At 45.7% G+C, this 24,917-nt stretch overlaps 2 protein-coding genes across 5 annotated transcripts in view; one reads left to right on the top strand and one right to left on the bottom strand.

Moving 5' to 3' along the window:
• Positions 1 to 10,925, bottom strand: part of CRB2 (crumbs cell polarity complex component 2) — a 55,996-nt gene extending 45,071 nt beyond the window's left edge. Inside the window, exons 1-3 of the mRNA XM_066201351.1 lie at positions 10,683 to 10,925; positions 10,395 to 10,495; positions 3,441 to 3,504 (exon numbers count right to left, since the gene is read on the bottom strand). The gene's annotated coding sequence lies outside the window, so the exon portion shown is untranslated. The remainder of the gene's footprint in view (positions 1 to 3,440; positions 3,505 to 10,394; positions 10,496 to 10,682) is intronic.
• A 503-nt stretch (positions 10,926 to 11,428) lies between these two features.
• The window catches only part of STRBP (spermatid perinuclear RNA binding protein), a 73,792-nt gene continuing 60,303 nt past the window's right edge, over positions 11,429 to 24,917 (top strand). For 2 of the 4 annotated variants that reach the window (XM_066201365.1, XM_066201364.1), the window contains exon 1: positions 11,433 to 11,584. The gene's annotated coding sequence lies outside the window, so the exon portion shown is untranslated. Of the gene's footprint in view, positions 11,585 to 24,917 lie in introns of all 4 variants that reach the window. The other 2 variants (XM_066201363.1, XM_066201368.1) reach the window with 2 other exon arrangements.

Here is a 24,917-nt window from a genome sequence, read left to right as displayed (position 1 = left end):
AGCTGCAGCAAACCAAAGAATTTGGCAATACGGAATTACTCAAAGAAATCTGAGCCTTCTCTCTGTTCATAGGTCTCCCTCAGGGCCCTGAGTGGGTTGCAATAGCACAGACAGTCGCTCTAAATAGCTCGGATCCAAACACTCTGCTTGATGGTGATTAAATACATAAAATGTTACACATCCAATGTTTGAAATGCAAAGGCCCAGGGCACCTCAGCAATGCTTTCCACACAGAGCAATTATAGCACTGGAAGTACTGGAAATACCATCATGTGATCCAGTCATAAACTACTGATCTAAAGAGAAGGAATCTAGAGCAGAAAGGAGCGGGGAGAAAGTTCAAGATGTACGACTGATGCCTTCCCTTTTAGTTCCATGTGCAAGACAGTCTTTACTGCAGACCTGGATGAGAAAACAGATGTTGTGCACACTCAGCTCCCACCCAGACACTGTTCCTAGGAAGGATGATAGTCTAGGTCATTCAAGGCAGAGCTTTTTTGCTGCAACTGTGAGATCTGTACCCGTCAAAAGTTAGGGTTTTTGACTTTGAAAAGGCTGTACTTTACAAAGACGTTGCTAACAGAGGAAGTGAATATATGATACTGCAAATTAATTAGACTTTGTTACATAGTTACACTTTTTTCTAACAGAACACTAATCCTGACAGTTGGCACTGATTAGTATTTTGGAAGTGGTTCTCAGGAGCTGCTGACTCACTGGGCTGTAGTCCCCACTGTTTCAACAAACTACAGAAACAGGCAAAGCAAAATCACAGACAGGGCAAAAACCATCTATGGCTCATCAAGGAATTTAAATACATGAAAGTAAGTGTGGCTTTATAGTCCTTTAATTATGCATTGCACCTGAATTATGCATGGAGCAGAGGGCACGCAGGAATTCTGGTGGAAGGAAGCAGCACCATGCACTGCACCTCCTCCCCAGGATAAGACATGACCGTGCTCTGCACCAGGCTCTCTGCAGTTTAATGGAAGCCTGTCACTCCCAGACCTTTTGCACACCCGTTCTCACGGCCAGGAGCTGCCTCATCCTGCTCAGCAATCCCTGCTGCCCCCTCAGAGGAGCACAGTTCCATTGCTGGTGAGCAAACACTTCCCCTAGATCCTGCTGTGCTCTTATTTAGCCCAAGTACTCTTCAAGAATAATGTAATCCATAGGTACTTTAAAGCTATAAAACCTAACTTACTTAATGCCAAGTGTTTAAATACAGATCATGCCTTTCGTATCAGTCAGTGCTTCATAATGTACGGCATTTGTCTAATCTGCAGTTTTACCATTCTGTTGACTGTAATGACTGGTTTTGCTACTCTAAGTCAATATTTACACCTTCACCATTTTTGTGAGGCACAGACATTAACTGCCTCTTACAATGCCATATAATCTGGCTGTAAGGTCCTTTGGAAACAAAAGTCAGCTTTAATCATTATATCATTAGTTAACACTAACCATTATCTCAAGTTCTGACACTGTTACTTATAGTGGATCTATAATGAATGTACACATACACAAATCATGCATGAGTACAAAAACTCCACGTTCAGTCCTTACTTCCATACTCTTCTTTCCACTTGCTTCTGTTTTCTATTTACTATCTTGCACTTTAAATGCACAATTGTGTATTACACATGAATAAATACCGACTATTTAGAGAAACGATAGTGGATGAAGGATTAATCCTCTGAGACAGTTTTACAGGTTGGTCTGTCCTTAAGCATTTCCCTAGCCAGACATCAACAAAGAACATCTCTCCACCTCCACCCCACCTCCTCCTCAGACTGTGCCTTGCACTGGGCAAAACACTAAACCCTGCTCCCTGAAGCAAGATTCGAGCAGAAAACAGACACCGTCAACTTCAGATACAGCCGCACGGACGGGCTGACGTTTGGTTTGTGCAGGGAAAACTTCTGAAACTCCAGGTGCGATTCTGCAGAAGGAATATTTGTGCTTTTGTCTTTCCCCGAGGCACAATGACCTTCCCTTCAGCGGGAGCAGCGCAGCTCTGCAGCCAGCCCCGGGCCGGCACTGAGCTGCAGCTGCCACGCGGTGGCAGAGGTTGGGCACCTTCACCACAGCGCTGCTTCCCAGGAATGCACCGGGAAAGCTTATCCTCTGCTCAAGGTGACTCTCAAGATGATTTCTTGCCTCCTCAATAATTACTGTACATATTTATAGACAAATTAAAGACTCAAACAAACGTTTATTTAATTAATCGCTTCAAGTTCTAGTGGAATAAACAGTATCAAACCAATTCATCAGCTCAGGGGCTGCTTGTGACAATTTAACACAAATTAATTTTTTTCTGTTCCCTCTCTGTGGTATCATGTCTCACACAAGAGTTAAAACGCCAAACACTGGCAGAGTTCTTTGTAACAGAAGGAGCATAAGGAGTTCTGAACCAGCAACTATTTGCCTCAAATCACAATGAAGAGAAATTTGATTTGATGCAATAATCAAGTTAGGCTTGCTTCTACACCCCTCTCCCAAAGACACGGTGTCTAATCTTTCAGTATTTAGCTGATGATTCAATTGTTGAGAGCAACTACAAAGACACTGTATGCTACTGCCTGCGATTTGGATCACATGAATGAACAGTATTCCACACAAGGTGCTGCTGAATGCCTGCTTTGTGAGACCCTGCCATCCTCCCACTTCAGAGGAAGTTGCATATTTTATCCTTTAGAGATGCTACAGCAGCTATGACTCTGTATAGCACATTCCACGTATTTTTAGATCACACCAGGTCAACCAAGCCCCTTTTCCCCTCTCTGCCACACCATTCATGAATCTGCTAATAATAATGCAGCACAGCTTTGTTCTGCCCTCAGTATTCCAGCCTTGCCTTCACAGTTTGGCCCATTTCCTTTATTCAAACCCTGTACAGTCTTCTGCTTTTCAAGTAATGAAGCACTTTAGCTGTGCTAGTGCGTGTTTTTATTTGCAGTTCTGGCTGGGATGGCTCCCTGCAGCACGGCACGCAGCTTTAGGGGCGGCATGAATGGCCTGGGCAGGGCTGTGGGAGCAGCCCCGGGGAGGCCCCGGCGTGACAAGGACAGAACCGGCACGGTGCTCGGGCAGTGACACACCACGCCACTGCCACGCTCACAGGTTTTTAATTCCAAATTTCCATCACCTTTCTAATGGCAAAGCACCTCAACTAATCAAGAGTCAGCTCCGAGAAAGCAGCATGAATGATTTCAAGCACTTTTGCAAAAAGATAAGAAAACCCAAACACATGAATGCCTTTCAAGGCCAGCAGGACAAACCTTCTGCAAGGAAAAAAAACTGAGATCACACTATACTTGCTTAGGAATCATTTTGCCTTTCCAGGATCTGAAAAGGAATACTCAGGCTGCGTTCTAATAAAAATGGACGTGGAATTACAAAGTGAGAAAAGAGCAATTTGCAGGATAGGGCTCACTCACAAATTGCAGGAACAGGTCACAATGGACAATCTTCTGCTCTCAGTCCTTTCCAAGTTTCAGACTTCTGCAGAAACAAAATAGAAGATCCAATAAATTGTTTATGAATTTAAAAAAAAATTAAAATCCCATCCAAGGTACTTCTACTCTTCCCCTTTAAATTTTCCACAGAACGCTGTTTCTGTAGCTGCCAGTTGTGTGACCTTGCTGGAAGTGGCCAAGCCAGAGATCAATTAGTGAGCACAGAAGAGAGGAGCAGCTTTGCCTGTGTTGTGCTGTCCCTCGGGAGGAGGGCAGATCGTTATCCAGCGGGAGTGCTAACACAGGTTGGGACTAACTGCAAGATGCACAATGCAGCAAAAGGAAAGGGAGCGGCAGAAGCTCCTTTTGCCTTTGGCTTTCACATTTTACGTTTCCCCCTAATTTAAAGATACTTTAATTTTGCAGAAAAAAATCTGTTTGCACAAAACAATATCTACAACAAACACAGCATGCTGGCTTCAAACACAAATTATGAAGCAAGCTCTCTAAATCCTCAGGAAATCCCCACTATCCCCCATTTCACAGCCAGGAAGAATTTAGAGATTTTAGTGTTGCACACTACAAACCACAGTGACAGAGAAGGCTAAAAGCCTCAGCACCTGAGCCTCCAGGCTCCTAGCAAAGGGCCCCAGCTGCTGAATGCCTTCAGAACACAACTGGGGGGCTTTCCACGAAGGACACAACTGCTGCCTGACATAGAGCTGGGCACTGCAGGAACCCCAGCTCTTTAGCATTTAAATGAGCACATAAATATTTCACATAAAACTTAGCCTAAAATAAGCCACCTAAAATAAGCTGGTTACTACAGCATTACTACAGTCTGTCTGCTTGCTTTAATTTGCAAGCAACTATAATGCTGCTTGTGAGACACACTATTCCTTAAATCCTCCCACAAAAAATCCTGAGAGATCAATAGTTCTTAAATAAGTAATCAGAACAGCTGAAATAATTTAAGTCATCAAAGAACAAGCGGGATAAATAAGTTATAGTGCTGTGGACAGTTGCATCTAATAGAATTTTTACATTTCTTTGAGTTAACTGATAGAAAGGCTGAACACCAGAGCATGAGGCAGAACTGCTGCACAGCACCTGTAAGAGAAAAGCCAAATAGGATAGCACTACATGCACAAGTTAAAACTACATGGCAGGTTAATTAAAACAAAAAGAACAACCAGGATACAAGATACACCAATAGTGCTCCATTTCCCACTCCTAATGCAAGCAAAATTAGATCAAAGATTTGATGGGAAGCTTTTAATCTAAGGTAGGAAGCCAAGACAACATTCTGTGTAAAGTGGCATTTCCACACTGACAGGTGTGCTACACTGAACATGAGGAAGTACATGTAAAATATACTCTCCCCAAAATACAGGCACATTTCTATTCAAATGCCTAATGTGACAATTTTGGACTTGCACTGGGGTGAGAAAAGCCTGGGAGATCTTTTACTGTAAATGCTCATCAGCAGGATAACTATTTGTCCAAACATTTGGGCTGTCCACCATCTTTACAGACTGGGTTCAATTTTCCCTTTGAGAGAAATGTGATACACTCCAAAACTGACAGTCAGCATTGCAGTCTCCATACCTCCTACGACACAGGCATCCAACTCTTTCTCAGTGTTTCAGCAGACACACAGCTCATTTGCTAGTCACAGCTCACTGACATCTCCAGCTACATTTAGAGAACATTTTGGCATATCAAAGTTGATGAAATTTTGAGGGACATGCCTAAAGTCTGGAATCTGACTTGTATCTGTTGCAGACCTGTTTTCCATTTATCACATTATGTGACAAAACTAGTTAGGTCAGCAGCAGCTTCATGGGTACACGGAGTGCAGAGTCTCCAATATGGAAAGGTTACTTCTAGTTTGTACATCATCAGAGAGGAGACAAAGCAGACTGCAAAGAGTCCTTGGTGCCGGTCAACACTCATTTGTCTCCTGTGGGCTTCAGCATGCTGGACCTTCTCTGTTTGCTCTGGAGCCTCAGCCCCTTGGAGATGAACCAACACAAGGCTGACAATCTGCTCCGAGCCACGTTCCATGTTGGGTTTGGGTACTGTGCCTTCAGGAAACGCCCTCACCACCTTCAGCAAGGTCAGGGTTTTATCCCAAGGGTACAGCCTGGGAACAGTTTCCAAATGCCATTGAATTCTGGCTCTAGTATCACAAATTTTTGATGAAGTTATAACACTACCTCATTAGAACCAAAATCCTCATTAGAGCAAATTTTTTAGACCATATTTCTGACCACAGTTCAAAGTTCGACAATTACAATTATTCCTAAGAGTACCCCACTGTCTGCGGATGAAAAATTTATCTTGGAAAAGCTTTTTTTTTTCTTTAAATTATTATGACTGGGCTGCCAGCTGCACTCAAACAAACTCTGATTCAAGTTCTAGGCTTCAGGGTCATTGATAGACACTCAGCTACTGCTTCCACCAGAAAAATACTGATTGCCAAGACAGAAACAGATAGGGGAAGTAGAAAACATGCAGTTAAAAAACCAAAGAGGGAAGAGACCAAACCCACTGAAAACAAAATTCTATTGTACCAGAAACAGATTGAAAACAGAAAGGAAATTAGCATTTAGGAATGAAAAAGGCTATTCACTGTTGATGTTGAATACAACACCCGGGGAGACAGAAGCTGGGTTTATTTTTGATAGCAGCATAAACATTAAAGATAAGCCAACAGCACTTAGAAAATATGGGTGCAGTACAAAGGCTCATGTGATGAGAGCTGTTTTGCTTTTAATCTTGACCTGGAAAACCTCTTGTATGACAGAGCCTCTTTTCAGTGGAGTCAGTCCTGCCTAGCTGCTCTGCCTATTAGTGATAAAAAGGCCACCCAAGTTGTTTCTGCTTTGGAATGATGGCAGGTTTTCAATCTTAAACTTCAAAGGAAAAGGAAAAAACCCATCCTAATACATCTGTCTAAGGACCTGCACCAAACTCCTGTCTTCCTTTATCTGGTCCAATCACACTCTTCCCTAAAACAACAATCCTTACAACTGTATCTCTGTTCTTCTAGAAAGGATGTACATATACCCCTAAATATTTATCTACTTGCCACTGATATAAATGAAAATACTTATCTCATATTGATATGAGATAAACACATATCATGTCCTACCCACAAATGGAAAAACCAGCTGATTTCCAGATTGGTTCAGCATGTCTACAAGCACAGCAACACAGAAGTGCAAACCACATCAACCCCAGCCACTGGGAGGGCTCAGCAATCACAGAATCACATCTCAAATGTGTATTACAAAGTATAAAGACTGAAAACTGTGAAGCTCTGTGATGTTCAGTTCTGCTTTGGATGTCTGTTCACATGGCCCAGACATGTCCAGAGAGCAGAGCTGCAGACCAGCGCTCAGTCCTGGCAACTTCACACCCTTAAGCTGCAGTGTGCAACTTGCTGCGTACGATGCTGCCAACCCCACAGGCTCAGTGACAACAGGACCCTAGAACCTTCCTTCTGCCCCTTTTCCCTCAGCCCACACAGCAGAGATGCCCTGCAAGCAGCTGCAGTCCTCCATTCCCACGGGCACAACAGGCACACGGCACTTTTGTTCACAACAAAAACGGTGAAGTCCAGACGAAGTGCCAACACCCCACGCTGATATGTCATGTTACACCATGTTACAGATCAGGAGACTTCACATGACCGTTTAGGGTATCACCTTAATTAGAAACTGTAATTAAATGCCCACTGAAGGTTGGTAATACCATTTGCTTCCAGGCCTTCTTACTTCATGAGGAATGCTCTGTTGGGTCGGATCAATTCTCCCGTGGAGCCTGGTACTGTCCCTCAAAGCTATGTTTACTGCTATGAGTTCTGTCATGGCCACCAGAAGAAAAGTTTTACACATTCAGCAGTTGCCAGATGAGGTGAGAACACAACCAGAGCACTGAGGGCAGCACAGACTACACAACAACTGAGCTGTCAGGAATGCCGAGCCGCGCTGCACTCTGTCCTAAACAGCACCTATAAAAATAAGATTAAAGCACTCAAATTTGTTTACAAATGTTTCAGGAAGCTGCTGGCCTGCAGGTCAGCACAGACACTGCCCTGGGGCTGGCACTGGCCAAAGCAGGTAAGCGTGGGATGGTGTGACAGGGCCACACCACAAGGGCTGGCAGGTGAGCGCTGCTTCGCTCCAAAGCAGTTCACGTGCCGGTTTAAGGAACACTCTGCACCACGACTCTGCAAGGCTGACACACCTCAAACAGGAAAGTGAAATCAGAAAATTAACGAGTAGAGCAGCACATATTGAGACATGCACTCCTCTTCTTAACCTAGACCTTTGTTGTTTTTAATAATTGATATAAAGTAAAGATGACTCACTAATTGCACTTCTAAATTGTAACCCAACCTGGAATCAATCACACATGGCATAACTTCTGTTCTCATTTGAAGCTAAATCCACCACAGTGCTTGCAGTAGCCACTCTAATAATTGCATTAGTCATAACCTGAAAGTATTTCTCATTTCCTTAGTTCCAGTTTTGCTTGCTTTTCAAGCTGATCCTCATCTCTGTTGCTTAAAAGATCTCTGAAATGTTACCCCACAGAGCCTGCTCTGGGACTTGAGGAGCCCTGTGCAACATTTCGTGGTGTGATTCCTCCTCTCCTGGTGTCTCATTTTCCTCCACTACCATTTTATCTCCTTTGCTCTAGCTCAAAGTCAGAGAATCCTTCGGGGTTGCAACAGATACTAGCAAGCACTGTGTAAAACTTGGTAGAGCTAGGTACACAAATGACTGCCAGCACAAATCATATCATCTTCTGTTTTGCAGCACAAATTCTCAGTTTTTAAGTGTCCTCTACCGGGGATGCTTACCTGCTTGATTCTCTCCCTTCTATGCCTGAGATACACTTTAAAGTAAATATTAATACAGATCTTGTAAGGATTCTTCAAAATGAAACTCTTTGCTCTATCAATCTTATAAGACTAATTTCCCATGTAAAGACAGCTTTTTCTATGAAGATTTTTAAAAGACATGCACATAAAGTCATTTTTTGCAATTCAGAGTCTGCCCTCGGCTATCTTTGCACAAATCCCATTACCTTTAGTACATGTCTAAAGGCAGAATTTGAAACTCATAAAGAACTGGGTCACTGGACAATGGTGAGTCTCAAACAGAGATTTCTGAGTTATAACAAGAAAAAACCCCCTCTTCCCTTGGGCACTACATGAGCATTCCCACTGGTCTGTAAACAATGCCAAACACCTGAAATGTGACAGGCTGCATTGCATCCTTGCTCACTTCAGGGCTTCCCCTGTCCTGTAGCTAATGGCCATTAAGTGCTCAGAGTAGCATTTGGGGCTGACACTGCATCCCCCAGTGGCACCAACCAGCAACTCCTTATAGTGGGCCTCTCATTTTTCTCAGGGCTGCAGGTAATGTTCAAGCACACCTGACAATATCTTAACTACTTCTATGAAAAAATCTGTAGGAAGGAAACACACATTATTTCCATTGTAGTTACATAATTTAAAAAAAAATCTTTCTAGGCCAGTATTTTGTCCCAAGAAAGAGCATAATTACTGTTAATTACTTCAACTTTCACCAAGGTAACTCTTAATTCCATGTTGCTTTTGGTACAATTCAATCCTCATCTTTTATTGACTATACTTAGAGCTATAAATTCAATTTTCTTCCTTCTTACTCCACGAAGCCTAAAGACAGATGTTAACTTTCTTCCAAGCCTCAGATGTTCTTTTCCTTGTTAAATGTATATTCTTGTACTGCAGCGCCAAAGCTCTTCCAATCCCCTGTATTCCAAATTAATCCATCAATCCCCTTTCCTCTGTGTTTATGCCCTTGACAAATCATTAGCCCAAGGGAGAACTCAACAGAAAAATTCAAGATTTCACTCAGACCACAGCTGAAAACCTCTTTCTTGTACCTCTGCAATAACTTCACTACCTGAGGTGCCATTCCCTGCAGATTTTTCCCTCCTCACTACATTTGCAGCTGCACTGCACAGCCACTCATTTCACAGCTGCCCCTTCCCATCCCACCATCCCTCCAGCAGCCTTTCTCCAGGCTGTATTCATGCTGTGTCTCTATTTGATGTAATCAATTTCAAATAAAACTGTTCTCATGTTAAGTCCTTGGACCAGTCCTTGATTTCCAGCCATTATCTTCTGCCTCTTTTCAAGGCCCACACTAATATTTTAAGGTCACGCAGGAGATTTGGCTAAATTCATTCATCACTTTGAAATCTCTTGATTCAAGACATGAAAGCAGTAACTGAGATTCCGCATATTTGTTTCTCCTTTCAATCCTCAAATATGGTAAGATAAAAGTCTGTTACAAAGGCAGAGCAATGTCTGACTGTTCAGAACCAGGGTGACACTTCAGCCACAGGCTTGCAAAGGAGTACACAAAACATAAGTCTAATTGGAACAGGGTGGACCTCTCCCTGCATGTAAAGTTATTAATGCACACGTGCTTTCCACTTCCACTCTAATGCTGAAATCACTCTTTTGAATGAAAGGTACTGTTTTGCTTCAGCACCACAAATCTCCTGATCCTACAGCCTTTGGTCAAAGTTCCCTCAGGGGCTGCTTCCGCACAGCACGTTGTGTACTGATTATTTTGGAACAGAGCTCCCCAGTCTTTCATCTTCACAGCCTGTAAAAAATCAGTTTTGGAAAGTATAAAAAGTGATATTGAATACGACTGCCATGCACTTGTACGCTGGAAGCTGAGTTCGAAAAGGCACTTAACCTAGAAAATCCGGCAGAAATTCTGAAGCACTCAAGTGACTATGTTGGCCATTTGAGTGTTGAAGCACATGGAATGCTGAAGCCTTATGAAGTTCTGTAACTGTTCTGTGTAACACACATACAGAGAAGAAAGAAAATCCATCAGACTCAACCCTCTCTCCTCATACCTAAAGGTTCTGCTCGTCAGGGCTGCTCTGGAGCGCGGTGAACATCAGCTCTGGGAGCTCTCTCCACCTCCACTGCAGTGCTCGTCTGCTCTAGAACCTGTCTGAGATTGGGAAGAATTATTGCAGGGAGCTGAAAACTAACTCAAACCCACTTGTCTTCATCTCTGGAAGGATGGAAATCATTGGCCACCACATTCCTTGTGCAGCCCAACCTTCCAAAACGCACCGTGAAGCTGCCTTGATTTGTCCTCAGCCACTGAGGATTCCACCAGGAGCTCAACTACTCACATGGAAACCCTATTCCTCAATCCAGTTTAGGAACCTGCTCTCTCTGCACCGCTCTGGATTTGGCAGCGGGATATCAGACCCACCAAGGCCGCGCGCTGCGTGAGGGGCCGAGGCCCTGCCGCACCCCCGCCCCGGCGCCCTCCCCTCAGCCCGGCCCCCGGGCCCGCCCGGCGCCCCCCTCAGCTGGCGGGGCCGGGGCTGCCGGAGCTATTCCGGAGCTCGCGGCCGGGGCCGCGGTACGGCCGCATTGCCGGTGCCCGCCGCGGAGCCCCGAGCGCGGCCGGGGCCGGGCGGGCCCTGCCCTCACACACCTGCCCGGCCCGTGCCCTCGGCGCTGCGCTCTCTGCGCCCGGCACGCTCGCGCTACGCCGTTTGCGCGGCGGGAGCCCTCAGGTGCGGCGCCCGCGCTGACGACATTACGGAGAGTCCGTAACACACACCGACCTCTCGGAGGGGCTCTACGCAAGCGGCGTTTCCAGGTGCGGCTCGGCCGCTCCCGTTCCGCGCGGCCGCGGAGCGCTCCGAGCGGCAGCGCCTCTCCCCAGGCGGCGGGCGAGACCGCGCGGGCTCCGAGGGGAGCAGCGGCCACAGGTGGGGAGCCGGGCGGGCCGGAGCGCCCTACGCCGATTCCGTAAGGCTGCGCCGGCCTGCAGGAAACGGCCGGCTCCGCGGCGCTACGGAGGCGGCGCAGGGCGGCGCGGCGCCCCGTACGCAGTTGGCGTAGGGCGCTCTCAGGTGCAGGGAAGGGGCGGGCGCGCGTTGCCCGGCAGCCGCAGCCTATGGGGGCGCGGGGCGCGGTCACGTGCGCAGCCCCGCTCGGCGCTGCGGAGCCGGAGGAGCCGGACGGGGCCGCGGAGCCGGGACGGGGCCGCGGGGCAGCGCCGGGGCCGGCGCCGAGCAGGGTGAGGCGGGCGGGCGGGCGGCGGGGAGGGGTCGGGGCGGCGGGCGGCCCGTCGCCGGGCGCCGCTCCTCCCACTGCACCGGGCACTGCGGGCAGGAGGCAAGGGCAGGACGCGGCGCGGGGAGCGGCGCGGGAGGGGGGGCGCTGCTGCGCGCGCGGAGGGGCGCGGTGGGGCGGGGGGGGCTCGGCGCCCCGCGGGGCCGCGGGCGGGGGCGGCGCGGAGGGGTGCGGGGCTCGGCGGCGCCGCGCGCGGGCGGCCGCCCCTCGGCCGGCGGCGGGGCGCGTTACCTGCTCGCGGGGCGCGCACCTGTCGGCGGGGCGCGTTACCTGTCGGCGGGGCGCGCGGGCGGCGGCGGGTCGGGGCGCAGCCGCGCCGCCGTGCGCCGCGTCCTCGGGCGGTCCCGGCCGGGTGCGGGCCGGGCGGCTCCCGCCGGGGCTCGGCCCGAAGTTCGCTCCGGTGCGGTCCGTGCAGCGCCCTCCGCGCCCCGGCCCCGCGGGGCAGCCGAGTCCCTCCGGGCTCCGCGCTCGCCATCGGTGTTATGGTCCGTGGTTTGTTTGGGTTTTCTCCCGTCTTTCATTCTGTATTTGCTCTGCACTGGATTTTGTAATCATTAACCCGCTATTCCTTCTGGAAGTGAGAGCGTGAAAGGGATAACCAGGGAGTCACATGCCTGCCACTGAGTAGAGCAAAACTTGAGTTTTGAGTCAAAGTGGAAATATGCGTTATCTGGCTAAATGTCTTATTATTTATTTACGTGGCTCTGAAAATGGTGCCTTGTGATTTACAGAAAGAAGAGTGAGCATTCCAAGCAGCTCCCGCACAGGGTATGGCAGAAGAGAAAATTTATGTGGGGGGTCCTAGATAGACTGGAATTAATTTTTTTCTATATCTGTGTCCTCTAGTTTGTTAACAGTTTTTAGAAGTTTTGTTGTACTTCATCGTGACAACTCAGAAATGCTAAATGTGGTTAAAGCAAAGAAAGATTTAAGTGGGGATTAATGTGAAGAATATCACAGATCTCCAGTTCCAAACAATGTTTATGAAACTGTAAGTTAATTAAAATAGCTGGGCTATTTAACTTAAATTAAAATACTTGTGTTCTAGCAAACATTTGAAGCCTGGCCTTCTAGGGTAAAGACAGAAAATTAAAATAATTTCCTCTATTCATGCAGAATATTTTAACATCTTTAGAAAGAATAGAGAAGAAAGAACTGTTTGCAAACTTGGTCTAATCTTGTTTGATTTTTAAAGGCATGGTAACCATTTCTGAGGCCCAAAGGATGCAGCAGTGGTGGCAGAGAGGAAGGAAGGAAGGAGTATGGAGCAGTGCTGGCTACTCGGAGGGGAGGCCTTAAAACAAAACTTTAGGAACGGGGAGCGAGGAAGGCCTGGCATGTCTCTGGAGGGGTTGCATTGCTGTACTCCCGTATTTGCTCAAGGTCGTTGTTCTCTGTGAAGAGCAAAAGCGTTTTCCAAGAATTTAACAAGCCCACCTCTTCCATGGAAGGTGTACAAGCTGGGTTGTAGTTATTTCCTGCCAGTGTAGAGAGGAAGGAGAAATCTGTGTCAGCAGACTGCAGCTGGCTGTAGCTTCTATTAAATTCCTGGTCATTTTTAGGAAGTTAGACTTGCCTCTGGAAGTTCTTGGCATGTATAATTTTCTTCTGTCTGGAGGTTTTCAACCATTTTCCTTTGCTTCATGTTGTGTAGATTGCAGGGAGAGATGTGGAGAAGAGGGGACAGGATTGCTAACAGTGAGGGTTTAATGTTTTCAGTTCTCTGTTCCTCAGAATCTCATCATGGATGGTGCCAGTCTGGCGCTGCTTTGGCATTTGTAGTTCGAAGAGAATCTTCAGTCTTGCGAGTTTGGCTGGTCCTGGTTTTATAAAGGGCTTTATTTGCACGGGCTGTTCATCCAGACTAGTTTCTGCTGAACTACTGGCAGTATTCTTCATCTCTGCACATAGAAGATGCTGATAAAGAAAGTGCCAGTTCTTACTCTACGTGGTTGACAGGCTAAATACGAGGTGGAAATCTAAGACTTGATTTCTTGGGGAACTGGAGAAAGATTCACATAGAAATACTTGTGTGCTGGGGAGCCCCAGGGGTAACGGGTGTCAGTGCTGCTGAGGAAGTGACCAAACCTGGCTTTGTGGCTTGTCCTAGAAGGAATTTCAGACATAGCTGATTTCAAACCAAAGGCTCAGAAGCAACTGAGAAGACAGTAAGCAGTTGGAAAGGTTGAACAGAAGATGGCATAAGGCAAGCCATGCCAGACCTAAACATGGGAGAAGTAGTTTAAACTCTGGTGGATATGTGGGTTTTGGTGACTCCTGTTTCTGCCTTGTACAGTTTTTCCATGGATGTTCATTCAGAGTGCAGTGCTTAAGGTCGCAGAGCTCTCTTCTTTTGAAGCCCCTCTGTTAATGTTCCTCAAAAGCCTGTGGGTGGACTGAGATTTTTTTTTTTTTTTAACTGTGAAATCTTGTTTGGAAATAAAAAAAAATGTAAAAAAAAAAAAGTAGTCTAAGAAGCTGCTTCATGTTGTGAAAAACCTCACTGTGGAATTATAAAAGCTGCAGTTTCTCCACGTTGCTTTGTAGCTTGGCATGTAAATAGAGCTCTTTGAAGAGCATAGCCATGGCTGGTAAGGGAGAGTGGGAAAGGCTCTGGCTGGTTCACAAGCTTCTGAGTGTGTGAAAAGCCACCGTGAACATGCTTGGTGAAGCGTCTGTTAAAACATGGAGCTCTGGGCTGGGCTGGGGTGAGGTGCAAGTGTCAAAGTATCGATGTGAAAGAGCAGAACAGTGGCAGTTTGTGTATTTCACAGAGGAGCACTGGGGCAGGTGGGAGGGAGGTGCTGGGATGTTCTGGTTGCTGAGGGAGAGGCTGGGGGGCTGAGGATGCAGAGGGTCAGTCTGCACCTCTGGGCTCACCTCCAGCTCTTGGTGAGGTCGGGTTTCTGGTGTCTCTCACCATGCCAGCAGCAGACTTCAGCGTTTCGGGGTCTGGACCTTACCTTGTATTGGGCTGGGGAGAGCAAGGACTTTTCTGACAATGGCCACATGAGGAGCACTTGGCTGGTGCCGTGTCCTGGATTTGCTGTAGCCCAGCAGTATTGGCAAGAGAAGACTGCTTTGCTGCTGAATATGCTGCAGTGAGGAAATCAAAAGGAAAATTCCTGTTTAAAGCAATATGAAAAAACTGTTAAGAGATTTAAAGAACAGAAAAATGCAAGTCTCAAACCCTTCTGTAGAAACCACAGTTTGACTACATTTGTTGCAGTGTGATTTGACAAACAGAAACTTTGTACTTGATGTTTAAGGAAGGAGAAGCCTTACCTGAAAGGCATTGCTGGTATCTTTTGTTAAAAGCAATAATTGATGCAAGCTACAAGGCCAAAGACAGTATTTTTTCCAGCTGTATTTCTGCAGTTCTTGGCACTTGTGTAGTTTTTCCTTCTTATGTGCAAGTTTTTCACTGAGCACTGATGACAGAAAACAGTGTCACAGTTTGTGTCAGCTCACAGTGGGACAGTGTTCCTGTTTAACTTCTTTGAAAACCTCAATTCATGTCCCTTAACAAAAAACCTGCAGAGGAATTCTTACCAATGATATGAGCGAGTAAACATCTTGCACTCTGGATTTTTAGACTTTATTTACTAGCTAAATTACCTTATGTTTCTGGTCATCTTACTGTAGTCATCGTGGAGTAGGAGGGGACAGAATTGGAGCCCACCTCATGTTGGTGTGTTGCCTTGTGCTCCCAGCTCTGCTGTGCAATGCACATCCTGACCTTTCTGCTAATTTCCTGTGAGGTGTCAGAATGTGGACAAGGTGCTGGCTATAGGGGAAGCCCAGAACAAATTCAGAGTATGGCATTTGTTCCGCTGTCAGTGAAGGGTATGTAAAGCATGACCCTGGGCTGCTGTCCCTCCTCTGCTGCTAAACCCAAGAACTCTGGGACTAACCCAAGGCTGGATTTTCCGTGCAGCTGAGCCAGGCTGCTGTTTCTCTGAGCTACCTGCACATCTGCCCATTGGCTTCTCCAGTAATAAAGACCAGGGGTTAATTAGTAAACCCTATGCCCTTGTGGTCTTATGGTCATTGATTTTTCTATGACTATGCAAAACTTTATAACTCTTCTGTAGTGAAATATCGTCATAACCTGCTGGGAACTTGAAGGTGTAAGTGGATGTTGAAGAGGAATAATCTTCTGAAATCCATTTTAGGGATCTTTTGGCTTGTGGAAAGTGAAGTGATACTGCCACATGTGTTGATTTACATTAGCTCCCTTATGTTGCGGTTTGGCATGCTATTTAAGAACCCTAAGATGCTCCTGGTGATTGACATAACAAAATGTAAATTATATGCTGTTTTCCTAAGGTCTAATTTATCTGTCGTAAGGTTTGTGTACCAACAGTACTGAGCTCTTCTTACAATAATGTTTCTCTTTCATGTAATGCCTACACAGGGGAATTAAATTACCCTTAATTGTATGCTTAAAAAGAAAATAAAATTGGGGTGTGTGTGGCTATGCCAGTAAATTAAATTTTGCTGCTTCTTGTTCTTTTTGTGCATTTAGTTTAAATTGTCTTTATTGAAAAATTTTATGTCTGAGTGCCTGGTTGGGAAGAACAGTCTTACTCGTGGGTTGCTGTGAGATGTCACAGAACTTGAAGAAATCTTATGAACCAGAATTCATTTAGATTTTAAAGTAGAACTTGGCATTTGGCTTGGCAGTAAATGAACTCAATGGTGAGAAACTGGTGTTGCCCCATAGAAATTGCCCCCTGGTAGGTGCAGAAAATGGCAGGCTGAGTTTAGGGCCTTGTACTTTTGTCTTTTTCCTCTGATTCTTGGGAGGGAAGACACTTGGACTGAACACATTTCTTGTTTGACTTGCACCACAGCAGATTGGAGTGTTGGCACAGCGTCTTAAGTGTTGGGCCCTCAAGAGTCTTTAGTATTCCCTGTGACACGGGATGATGTTCCACGGGGGAATGTTCCTCCAGAGCTAGAGGACTGAGTTGATAATGACTCTAAACCAAATGTTCCCTAATCCCAGTTCTCAGGCAGCAGGATGTGCCTTGTGGAGAGGCTGGCACAGCCCACGGGTGTGTGGGAGGCCCAGCCCCACAACCTCTGTGCAGCCGCTTTGCTTCCAGAAATGAGCTTGGGTGAAACGCTCCCTTGAGAGGCTGAGGAGGCCTGAGGCCGTGGGCAGGGGCCTTCTGGGCACACACCAACTGATTCCTTCCAGCAAGACTTTGCCAAAAAAAATGGGTTTTGGCAAAATAGTTCCACTGACATTGTGAAATTAATGCATCTTTTTTAGTCTATATTTTGCAGCGGATGGGTCCCATAACAGGATTGTGCTAAGTCACGATTGATCTTGAATGAGGCCTAAAATTGTCTTCACTTGTTGCAGGGCTTTGTTTTTTTGTTAGGACATAGCAGCCAAAGCATGGGTCCCAATTTAACCCTCTCCATAAACATGGTATCTTTCTTCATAACATGAGCTAACGTGAAATCGTAAATGTGATATCTCGCTCACTAAAGAGACTGCACAAAACTCAGCCAGGAAACAAGCTGACGTGCTGCACTCCACTGAATTTAGCTGCCGTTGTTGAAATAGGTGATGTTTTAGAATTGCCAGCTGGTGTACACCCAAATAAAGGTGTTTGATTTACAAGGTCTTTTCACATCCTGCTTAGCAAGACACTGACCAGCTGGACCAAACACATCACCTGGAGACTACATGTCAGGACAGCATGAATAGATCCACTCAACAAACAAATTACAACTTGCATTAAAAAAGGAAATAAAAAGCATTTGAGTTAGCTGCCCCATGGCAGCCGCCTGGGGCTGTGTTTCTGACAGAGTAGGAGCATGATCATCAAGGGTCCAATGGTGGTACCTTGTGTGGGGAAGGTCCATGGGCCTGGGCTGCGGGTGTGTTTGTTATCTGTAAAACAAGTAACATCAGCGAATGTGGAGGTGCCGACTAAGGTGTGTTAAGGTTTGATCAGTTTTGAGGCTGAACGCACACAACAGCCATAGTTACGTGGTGTTCGTTCCCTGGCCGTGGTGGCAGTGGCCCAACCTGCGTGGCTGGTTTTCCCACCTGAGAAAGCTGGGTGATGTTCTGGCAGGTGTGACTGATGCTGGGGCTGGCTGAAGACAGCCATTTTCCAGTATGAAGACAAGGAGACAGATTAGTAATTTATTCCTATTTTTGATGCAGTTGTGCTGAAGGGGGCGGTTCTTTGCATATGGAAACTTGTTCTTTTTCTCCAGGTATGGGGGCTGAGTTGGCTCTGTGACCCTCTTTGGTGCTCTTCTACTTTTCCTTCTCTGCTCTGCCTGATTGCTGTATGTCTGATGTGACAATCTGGGGGGGATTTGCTTTAATGGAAAAGACTCTGGAACAGAAGGGGAAGCTGTAGTGTACAGCCTGTGGCTCCAGGGAGTGAAGTACTGGAGAACAGACACAGCCACTGGAAAACTGAGGACTGTGGTGTGATGGAACAAGAAGTATGATGGATCTCCAAGTAGGATACTTGATGGGATTTCAAGGAAACAGACTCAGAACATTTGGATTCCTACTGCTCTTCCAATCCCAATCTCTTCCCCTTTACCCTGACAGCTGGCATAGCTCAAGAGATGATAAGGGGAGAATGTGAGTGTCCAAGAACTGATTTCTCCCCACATCTGCTTTAAAGGATGCCTTTTCCATGTCACAGGCTCTCAGTGACTGTCATCTTTTTAAGGAGCTAAAACTGTTTGGTGAGCAGTTATTCCATGTCCTAATGCTTCATGATCTCTTGATTCCATGGCTAGGTAATTGGACTTGGCAAATAGATTAGGGCTTCTTTGGTTACCCAGTCATGCTGTCCAAGTCTTCAATCATGCAGAGACTTAATCTGTTCCTTTAAAGTGCTCAGCTGTGCCATTTGGGTGACCTTAAAGAGCATCACCGGCGCTGAACTCCAGTGTGTGGTAAGCGGGGATGGGGCGTAGGAGAACTGGGAGCACTGCTTCCAAAACTGGAAATGGGTAAAGCTCTTCAACAGCAGGCACTGAGCAACACTGTGTTCCAGTGGAGAATGTCTGGCAATTAACCTGCGAGTATTGATCAGGGCAGCATTTGGCCCCTTTTCAGGTTCTCCGCTGACTTACCACACAATTTCATTTCTTCGTGTCTGAAGTTCTCCCTCTAAAGATCTGAAATGTTTTCCCGTCTCACAAAAACTGTTATTTTAAAACCAGTAATAAATGTATTCTGGTAGATATGGTGACAAGTGTTCTAGAAAAGCCAGGAAGAGAGGCAAATACTGGGAAAAGGGCGGGGAGACAAAACTGATAACTTCTCTGCTTCTGGTGGGTGAGGGTGAAATTGGTGAGTGCCAAAAATATGAGCTCAGAGAAGTAGCTTGTTCTGCTCTGAGCCCACATCTGTACACACCTCCTCATCTCTACAGATGGCCAGAAGGCTGAAGAGAGAACACAGTTGTCTAAATTTGTGTAAGAGAAAAGAATCATGACTCCCACCTTGGAGGCACATAAGAACCTCCTGTAACTGGGGAGTTTTCGACAATTTAAAAAACTTGGTTGAATTTTCAGTCTTAGCAAATTTGGTGGAACCTGACATTGTTCATAGTTGCTAAATAAACAACTTTTTAAATTTTAATTTGTGGTAAAAGATGGTTGTCTGGAGCTGCAGTCTTTATTCCTTCAAAACTGGCCAGCTAAGGAATGTATTTGATCCAGAAGTCATCTTTGCATATACTTTAGCAACTTATACAATGCTTTTCCACTTTAGATTTCGTAGTTGTTCATATTTTAGAAATTACAACTGTTACAGTCACAACAGTCATGGTGCTCTCCGGATAAATCATGATAAAAGATATGAAGATAAAACCAAAATATTTTTGCTTTCATGCTTTTTTTTCTCCTCCCATTACTGTGGGAATGAGATTGTCTTTTGCATTCAATAAATTCATATGGTCTGCTTTGTCTTTTGGGGGAATTCAGGAACTTTCCTTTTGTTAGCTCAGGAGATAAAGGATATTTTTTAAAGCACGTAGCTGGGAGTCAGTACTATATAAGTAGTGATCTCTTGACCAAAAACCTGGTTTTGTGGACGTGGCCTTACGTAATAAACTAATAAAAGAGAGCAGCTTACAAAGTGCATCTTTGACAGGTCTGTGATCAAGCCCATTCTTTGCAGAGGGGTTGAATACTGAATGTCCCTGAGTTGTGACTGTAGATACTGTTCCCTTCCACCCCGATCACTGAGGAGCCTGAAACTGGAAACCTCCTGACCCTTTTAAAAACAAACGAGCAATTTTGTTTAACTTTTCACTGTGGGTCAGGAGCCTGAGCCTCATGCCAAGTTTCAGTGTGATTCAAAGTAACGCTGCAGACTTACGGGAAAACTCCTGCAATATGGAACTGATGAAGCTGGGACTGTTGAGGTGCTGTGATTTATTGCAGCAGATTCTTAAAAAACATCCTTCAGTACACGACAATTCTTAGGTGAGAACTCACCAATTGTACAGGTGAAATATTTTGTGTTCCTCAATATGGCTTCTCCATCAGTTTTAAAATAGCCACGTTACAAATGGATCTGCCCTTTCTGTGCAGTTGGGTGGTAACTGGCCTCTGTTTTGGTTCCCCTTGAGGTGCTTCCAAGTGTGCTTTTAGTGGTGCAGCAGCAGCCCAGTACCTCTGTCATAACAGCATTCCACCCTCTGTGAGGAGTTGCAGCAGCACCACAAATGGATGCATTGGTCTCTCCCTTGCAGGATGAGGACACTCATCCTTCCAGCACTGTGTCTACAAAACTTCCTCTGGTGGCTGTTCCGTGAAGTTTTGAAAGGGAGCAAGTGTGCTGAAAGATTATTGAGGGTAAAGAGGATTCAGAAGCATTTGCAGAGGAATGGGCAACTCCAGAGTGGAACTAAGCTGACTGGGATCAATGGATTGCCCGGGGAGGCAGAGGGAGTCCAGGAGAAGCTGTCAAATGTTCCTTCTGGAGTATCCATTTACTGATGCTTCTGCAGTTACTGCAGGGTTTGAATATCATTGAACTGGTGCTTCTGCAGTTGCTGTAGAAACTGTTGGCTCAGGCTGTCTCCTTGCAGTTCTCCTTCAGAGGAAGGACTGCTCCGGGAGAGCTTGCCTGGGCATGGGACTCCCTGGTACGTTCCCTCTTTCTTTCACACTGCGATCTGCAATCTTCATTTTAATATAAATCCCTTGGCTCGCTTCTTTTCTTTTGCTTATAAATGTTTGATCTGTATGTGGTACTCACAGTAAAGGAGTCCTCTTGTGCCAGAAGAACAAAGACTTGCTTTCTGTTGGTGCTGGGCACCACTGATTTGCAGTGGCTGCTTGGTTTTAGTGCCAGTTTTAGCAGGTGCACCTTGTCTCAATGAGTTCTCTTTGCCCCCATCACACAGCACAGTACTAAGTCTCATGCACAGTCTATAGAAGACTGAGTTTTGGCACGGAGCTGAGGAGTTCAGGATTTACTGTACTTCCCCTCTCCTTTCTTTTCCTTGCTCTGCTTTCATTATTTGTGCTCCTCTTGTTACAGTTGGACTAGGTGATCGATGTAGGTCCTTCCAGCTGACAATATTCTAATAAAGTTTGAAATATCTCCTGAAAAGCTCAAAGTGGCCATCCTGAATGAAGTCAGAGGAGTTATGAACTGCCGTTGGATGGCTGGAGCTCCGTGTGGAGCAGCCTGAAGGGATCCTGTTTGAGGGGTGTGGGCAGGGGAAGCCATGGCAAGTGCACACCTGGTCATCGGGGAGTTCCCAGTGGATTTTCTGATTTGTAAGAGAGATGCTCTCCGTCCTTTACATCTGATTTTGTGTGTTTTAGATGGTCACTCGGTATCTAACGTGAAAGCTGGGGTTTGACTGGTTGATTATTTTGTTGGTTTTTTTAAGAGAGAGAGAGAAGAAACTCCCTTATCCTCCACAGCCTGCTCCTATGTCAGCTGGAGCTTTAGAAAAACCAAGTGGCAAAAGGAGCCTTTGGGTTTTCTCTTCTAAGGCAGTGATGTGCTAGAATGTGGTGTGCGGAGTGCTCAGTGCTGAGGAGCTGCCTGCAAAGCTTCCCCTCATCTTGCACAATGGCTCAGGTCCCTCAGTAGTGTTCTGAATTGTTCTTGTTTTTTGGCTCCTGTTCTTCCTGAGAACAGACTGTGTGTGTCCTGCTACCTGACAAAAGAGGGGCTCCACTGGCCTCTTTTGAAAAGGACACAAGGTTCCTGAGTCCTCATCAGTTTGACTTTCAAAAGAGCACACTGCTCAAAAAATTTGATGCCTGGAAGTAGGACACATTGTGAATTAGGTTCCTGAGTTTAATCATACCATATTCAGATATTGAATTGCTAATTTGACTCTCATGAATGGACAGGTAATTGTTGTCAAGCGTTTCCTGTGACAGTTTGCCAAGCTGACCTGTGAGGAACCCATGATCCTGCAAGAGGGATTGAATAACAAAAGCAGCCAGGAATGCAGTGTCTGTTCAAATTAAACTAATGAAGCCTAAGGAGGTGGAAAGCTAGAAAGGGGAAGAGGATGCTCCATGCTTGGTGTGTGTAGCAAATTAAAACCTTACACTGTACCAAGTGCTACCACTGAGTTACTGTGGCTCTGAGCAAATCACTTGAATTTTTGGGCAGTGGGGTCTCTTCCCCGTGCAAACAGCACAACATTTACACCTATCACAGCAATTAGAGAAGTGATGTTTGAAGAGTTGTGAAATTCTTGTGTAGCTAAGGTCTGATTTGGGGGTTTTTTTGCTAATAAAAGTACATTGAAACTTGATAACTGCAATCAAAATAGAAAAGAGTGAGTAATGTTTTCTCAGTCTCTTGTAAAGTCCAGCACGGAGGTTGCCATCTCCCCCAGGTTAGCAAGGGGAGGGTGGGCAGTACTGTCTGGTTACTGAGACAGAGAAGTTATTTCCAAGATTTCTTTGGTTTGTTGCCTCTGAGCTGTTTCATTCAATTTATTCTTCACGGTGTTGAAAAACACACTTTATCTCTTGAGTGGCTGCAGAAACTTTGCAGGGTTTGTCAGTTCCACAAAGCACCTTGGTGACACCTGCATGCTTTGAAATCTCATTGTAGTATTTAGGAATGAGACCAGTCTAGAAATGCAGTACATTCCCCCCTGGTAAATGGGAAAAAATGGCCACAACCACTTGGACTGCAGTTCTGTAAGTGGTGTCATTCACCAAACTCTGCTTATCTTTCAGTGGGGAGAACGCTGGTTCCTCTATTAGCTTTTAACTTTCATGGCAATATTCCAAGAGGAAAAAACAGTACTTAACTTTCATTCTTAGCACAGAGATAAATGGAATGTCTCTGTCATTTGTCTGAAACCATGTGGTGAAAGGCATGATTTTTTTTTCCCCTAACAGTTTTGCAGAGTAATAGGACACAGACCATGATTTGGATTGCACAAGACACGTGCTGGGTTACTTTAAAGTCTGCCAAGTTCTAATTTGCAATTTCTAGAAAATTTAGAGCAGAAACATCTGACTGTCTGCAGAAATCATGCTTCTAAATTTAACTTCTGGATTTTGTGTTGGTTAAGCGTGAAATCGCCTGGTAATATTTGTCCACTGAATTTCAGGGGCAGCCCTTCCTTGTGTTGCACTGGTGGTTCTGCTGTTCTGTTCCTGGTCCTGAAGTGTGAATTACACATGCTTTAGAGCAAAATGCTCAGTGAAAAGGTGTTTGCTAGGTTTAATCACTTTTTGTTTCTGTCAGAACAAACAAGCCTCCTCAAGAATGTTCTTTCACCTTGTTATTGTTTTCATCAATGTATTTCTGCAGTTAATAATGACCTAACTTTCCCTGGCCAGGAAGAAGCGTTTCTGGACACCCTGTTACACCAAGTGTAGGAGTTTGCAAATATCACTGAGAAAGGCCAATACAAGAAGGACTTTTGTTTCCACAACAGAGGAGCTGTGCAAAGTGAAGGACCAGCAGAACCAAGTACTCTTTCAGTGCACCAAGTATTTATGTACTTTTTTTCTAAAAAAGGATTTTTTTTTTCACTAACACAGTAGTGTCAGGTTATAGAGATGAATTTTGTTTAACTGTGGAATAAGATAGATTGATGGTATTATAATTTGACATTCGTATAGTTCTGGACTGAAAACCAGGCAGGCTTTTTGTGCTGACAGGAGCAGAGTTCAATACAATGATGGTCTTGACAGGGACACAGATTTCCACAAGTGGCTAAGCAGGCAATAAAAACATTTACAGTCTAATCTGGACTGAGGGATGAAAGGGTTTCTATCTCAGTGCCCACCTGAGGAGAACACCCTCAGTCTGTGGCAGCTGGTTTCTAATCCTGGTTTTGATCCTACCTCTGCATCCGGAACTGTGTGCTCTCCTACCCGGGCGGGTCGTGGCTTCCCAAGAGCAACTCCTTTTGAGACACAAAACAAACCCCATCAGTGCTGCGTTTAGGCACAGCAGGTTTCCTCTTATCGGGGGAACTGGAGTGGCCAAACACAAACTGCAGCTAATGGCCCAAAATACACTAACTTTGATTGGTTTTTTCTCTAGCCTTTCCCTGGACACTAATTCCAAGCGTTACTTTTAGCAGCTCTAGTATAGGAAGGGAGCTCTGGGGAGAGAGGGTTCTGTTGTTGTGAGCTGACTGATGTCCCTGCAAGGCTGGGAGCACTTGGAACACTGCTGTTGACCCGCCAGGCTGTTGGCTCCTCCCGAGGAAGTGGGGTTTGCCCAGCTCCAGGAGCTGCAGCAGCTGTGCCAGGCTCCCGTGCCTGCCTGGGGTGTTACTGACCTGCCCAAGGGCCTTCCTGGGGCTCCTGGCAAGTGTGGTGCCTCCCAAGATGTTGATCCTGTTTTGCTGTTCAGAGATTTGTTGCTTGATGCTGGTGGGAGGACGGGGCGTGACGTCTGGTGGACAGTGCAAAGGCTGAGGAAGTTTCTTTAGCAAATGAAGAGCTGGAGGTGTCTTCGGTGCTCTTGTGAGTGACACAATGGAGATGACATCACTATCTATAAAGAGAGATTAAACTAATTCATAGCCCTGTAGGAAATGCAAAGAAAGAGGCCAAACCAGCAAAGTTGTGTCTGTGGTTTGAAAACGCCATCCACCTGGGATTGGTGCATTTATCCTGAGAGCTCCTTTTTCTCCCCCCAGATTTTATTTGAAATTCAAAAGATAAAAAAAGATTAACTGGAGCTTCTCAAGTTGGAGATCAATTACTTAGCAGAGTTCTGTTCTCCAAAGATACTGGAGAATACAGTGTTACAGACACCTAATTTA

Source organism: Chamaea fasciata, unplaced genomic scaffold (assembly GCF_029207755.1).
Source record: "Chamaea fasciata isolate MVZ Bird 193981 ecotype frontalis unplaced genomic scaffold, bChaFas1.0.hap1 SCAF_20, whole genome shotgun sequence".
Classification (NCBI taxonomy): Eukaryota; Metazoa; Chordata; class Aves; order Passeriformes; family Sylviidae; genus Chamaea; species Chamaea fasciata.
The sequence above is the reverse complement of the archived record's forward strand: the minus strand, read 5'-3'. Positions and strand labels throughout refer to the sequence as shown.